Source organism: Monodon monoceros, unplaced genomic scaffold (assembly GCF_005190385.1).
Source record: "Monodon monoceros isolate NGI ecotype Baffin Bay Population unplaced genomic scaffold, NGI_Narwhal_1 Contig534_ctg1, whole genome shotgun sequence".
NCBI classification, from domain to species: Eukaryota; Metazoa; Chordata; class Mammalia; order Artiodactyla; family Monodontidae; genus Monodon; species Monodon monoceros.
In genome coordinates, this window is record NW_021701183.1 from 6,121 (window position 1) to 11,342 (window position 5,222).

The following is a 5,222-nucleotide window of genomic DNA, read 5'->3' on the forward strand; positions in this document are numbered from 1 at the left end:
TCCGAAGCCTGAGCCTCAGCTCCCAGCCCCCACCCGTCCCGACCGGCAGATGAGCAGATAAGCTTCTTGGGCTGGTGGGTGCTGGTTGTCAGCACCAATCCTCTGTGAGGGAATCTCTCCGCTTTGCCCTCTGCACCCCTGTTGCTGAGCTCTCCTCCGTGGTTCTGAAGCTTCCCCCTCCCCCATCCCCACCCCCATCTCCACCAGTGAAATGGCTTCCTAGTGTGTGGAAACGTTTCCTCCTTCACAGCTCCCTCCCAGTTGCTCAGGTCCCATCCCTATTCTTTTTCTGTTTTCTTTTGCCCTACCCAGGTATGTGGGGAGTTTCTTGCCTTTTGGGAAGTCTGAGGTCTTCTGCCTGCATTCAGTAGGTGTTCTGTAGGAGTTGTTCCACATGTAGATATGTTTCTGATGTATTTGTGGGGAGGAAGGTGATCTCCACGGCTTACTCTTCCACCATCTTGAAGGTTTCTATCAATCTCTTTAACACATTTGTGACTCAGCTTTATAATAGTGATTACAGATTTTATCTATGAGATTTTATTCATACTTCTACAAATATTTTAATGTAGATATTGCCATAGGAGAGCATATATTGTATTGATTGCAATATAAATGTCAGAATCAAAGACTATATTTAGGCTTTCAAAAACCACAGGACTAATTTTACCTGATGTACTTAATCAACTTAAAAATTTAGAAGTAGTTTTATTGTTTTTTCTCTTTTTGTATTTCTCAAAAAATGTGAATTGATTGAAACTTTATTTAGATATACCTAGAGACAACTGAATATCATAAATTTAAAAATTATTTACTGTCATACTATTTGTCTTTCATTACTCTACATTAGCACCTGTCATATTGCTTAAGATAGGGAGGACTTCAATAGATATCTGCTTCTCTAATAAGTGAATTAATAAAGTATATAGTCACATTCATAGAAATTAATTTAGACTTGCTCATCATCATCTCATAATTCTTATATGGGCTGAACAAAAAATTGGTGACAAGGAAAATTTGTTTTTTAATTATTTGAAAGTCAGTGAGATTTTCTACAGGAATATATCACCACATCTCTGTGTCACCATTATTATTTGTATCAATTCCTCTTTCAATTTGAGGAAACTGAGCTGAAAATTACTAATATTAAGAGTTTTTCTTGTTAAATATAAATCTTGAGCAAATTATCAGGAAATATTTTGTTTCTGCTTGTTTTTCATCAAGGTAATTATCTTATACATGATAAATGATTTGACATTTATTAAAGCCTCTAGTGCATCAATAGCATGATAATATCATGTGTAAGTTTTACATATTTTATAACAAATAAGAGTAACTTTTCATTATTCATAAATTTACCTAAATATCAATTAAATTTTCAAATTTATTTCAGTAAATTAGTATATAGATTTCTCATGTGTATGATGACACAAAAGAAACTTAGATAGAAAATAGTGACATTTATCATAGGTGTGTTTAATTTAGGTGACTATGATTATATGTATTAGAGAGAGAGGGAGAGAGAGAGAGGAAGGTCTAAATAGAGTGTAGAGGAGAGAGATATTTAAATAGAGTGGACAGGTTGACATGTAAATTACTCAATGAGCTTATGCTAGTGAGTAGGCATGAGAAGGAAGACAGAAAACTGCTTTCTATTGGTTAAATTCAACAGCAGCAAGACCTGTAATGGTTTGAGCATCTCACAATGCAGTGTATAATATAGAGTGTTCACATGTACATTACAGATTTTTCATATCACTTGCTTACTAATTTTACCTCTAACCATTTTAAGAAACTTCAATGCCAGAAGATAAACTAACTGTAGAACCTAATTAATAGGGTTCTTTATGGTTGACTTATGTGACTTTTAGAAAGATTTTTCTTATACTAATTCATTTTCCATACTTGTGTACTTCCATACTCAAGCTTACTTTCCACCTTTACACTTGTATTTATAACTCTAAGCTACCTTCTAAGGCAAGTGCATATTTCTAAATTTTAAAAATCTCTTATTTATTAAAAAAGCCAGAATAATATAGTATTATATTCTCTATATTCTTGAAGAAAACATTCTATTGTTATACTGAAATGAAAAAAGAGAGAGCTATTTTAAGTAGTGTCTTGATTACTAATTAATAAATTACCATAGTGGTCCCCAAAATTCTTTTCATCACTCTGACAAACTTGAGAAATATTTCACAGTTCCCATTATGCAAGTAATTTTCAAATGGGAATTAAGCACTCTGAAATGAATATTAGAAAAGTGAAAGGACAGAGAACTATAACTAGGGAGAAGACTTCTCAAGTGATTCTTACACATTTTAGGGGAGTTCTCTTAAGAATCATTGACAGGAAAAGATTGGCATATGTGCTGCATAATTGATTCACATGCACACACACACATTTAAGAAAGAAGAATGACAGTAAGGAGGAAAGGGGACAAAATACAATGAAAGGCAAAAACACACAAATCAAATATTGAATAGTTTATAGCTTTGTCTAGTGGTAACTTATTTGTATCATCTGACCCATCTCTCTCAGATACTTTATGAAAATGTCTAAAGTGAAGGAATTTATGATAGATTCTTAATTGGAGGCCAGAGGCCCAAGGAAGTAACATTGGCTGTGTGGCCCTTGCTGCTTTGCACTTTTCCCTAATACTTAAACTACCCAGCCACTCACATTCTATTTTAAATATCTTATCATACAATTGCAATAAAATACATGAAATATTTATTCCTGTTAAGTAAATTATTAACAGCAAAACAAGTTAAAAACTCTCCAGGCTTCAAGGCAGATGATATATCCATGGACACCAAACAATAAGCATAAAATAGAAGACTTTATGCATATGATAATGACATTTCATCTTGTCTCTTTAGCATTCAAAATCTTACAAATATTTGATGTCACTTTGGCTTAGGATTTATTAAGATTGCTGTCTTTTCTATTTACCCACAAAAGAATTTGCCAGAATATTAAAATCAACAATGCCATGGATTTTAAACTAACTACAAGAGATAAAGTCCAAGAAAACCTTAATATTTCTGTCAGCTTGACTAAACCTCAGGCAGGCTTCTTGCTGCTGTTAGGTTCCTGACCTTTTCTCATAGCAGCTCTTACAGATTCCAAATGGCCTAACCACAGAGGTCCCTCCTCTTCCATTTCTTAAACTATTTACTTGAGAAAACTTGTCTTTCTTTGTGCCTTGAAGTGTATGTAAATTCTTTCAAAAAGTTTCTTGCTGGTTTTACAATCCAGGGATATCTTTTTCAAGGACCCAGGAACCATCACTTTGAAATGTAAATATCGATCAAGATAGTGTTCCCATGTGCCAGTTTCTCTAGGAGGGTAAGGAACCAAACTCTTATGACCGCCTTGCTTCAATTAGTAAAACTTCCTCCTGTCATGAGATAACTGGATAAGGCCAATTAGCAAACATAGACAGCCTTACAATTCCCTCCACCCCAGCTCTTAAAAACTCTTCTGCCCTTTTTTCTGTGGAGTTGAATTCAGAACACACTCTGGTCTCCCTCTAATTGCAATAACCTTGAATAAGTTCTTCCTTACCTGTTTACTTTTTCCAGTGAAACCTTTTCTTTGATAGTTATTTTCAAGGTTTATAGAATACTTTGGTATATTAAAAACCCAAAAGAAATTTAAGTCTTGCTGTCCTCTGAATTCTAATGAAGAGCATAATTTATTTGAAACCCATCAATGTTACGATTATTCATATATTTATATATATTTTGTATTAATAAAATTATATTATTGATTTAAAAATAAATCTTTAGTGAATTTTCAAATTTTAAACAATTTCATTGAATATAAGTATCTGTATAAAAACTGGTAATAGGAGCTGAGATTTAATAAATAATTTGTCATGCAATATAAATTGTGCCTGTTTTCACACATTGCCAAATGGTATTCTTGTATCTCCCTGTAAAGGAGATACTATTATCATTCCAACAGAAAACTGAGGTTTAGACTAGTTAAGAAAATTGACAGAGGTCACACACTTTGTGAATTTTGAGCCTGAACAAACTTGAAGCCTGAAGTTTTCTATGATTTTGTTTATTTGTAGGGGTAATTATGGTATTTTACAATCATTTTTGGTTATTTCTATAATGATTACATCAGAACATATTCATCTCAGAAATGCCATCTCATTAACTGTACACACATTTGTTTATTCTAGGAATGATGTTTTCCACGTATATTCATTCTGCAAATATCTGACATTGCACATTTAAGGCTCAACTTTGTTTAATTATTTCTAATTAAAATTATCTTAGTTAAAAATACTTTTAAAAATGATACAATGCTACTTTCCATTTATTCTAGTTATATTTCAATGATATTATTTTTTAATGGTGTGTGATCTTTGATTCATATAAAGTGGTTTGTCCCTACATTAAATGAGTCCAAATTGCTGTTGATGTTTTGCTGTGCAGATTGATAACATATTCAATTTTTCTTCTTTTCAGGTTTTATAAGCACTATCAAATAAACATGTTCCAGCTATGAGTCTACCATTCACAATAAGTAGGTTAAGATTGAAAAAGCTAAATAACCATTTTGTGTGAAAGGTAACCCTAATTAATATATTAAGTGAATGTCTGTGGTTTAAAACCATCTATGTATTTTCTTTGGCATATATATATACATATATACATATATATATATATATATATGTATATATATATAAAAACCCTAACCTAATTATATACAATACATATAGGCTTGAGGCAAATGAAATTGAGTTTCAATCCTCTCTAATACATAGTTTCATGTGCCACAAATTTTCACATATACCAAAGAATCTTCCACATAATGGAATTAAAAATAATAATAAACTTTCTATACAATAAGGTTATTTAAGATTAATTTACAATACAATACTATTCTCTATTTGTTTTTATCTTTACTTACTTTATTTTGCATCAGTTTTTTGAATTTGTATAAAAATCAAATATATCTTGTATAGTCAGTCCTCTTTCACTTGCAACTAATAGAAATTCACTTCTAAGAAGCCAAAACAACAGAAGGCAATTATATTTCTTAATTAAACAAAAAAGAAAAACAAAACATGATATCAGAAGTGGCTAGCCCAAAGTTTTTAATGAAATCAGGGACTTTTTATTCTCTTATCTCTGTTTTTCTCTGATGGTTTTATGATCTCAAGTCAGCTGGATTCATGGCTGGCTATTTCCTAAGTTTAT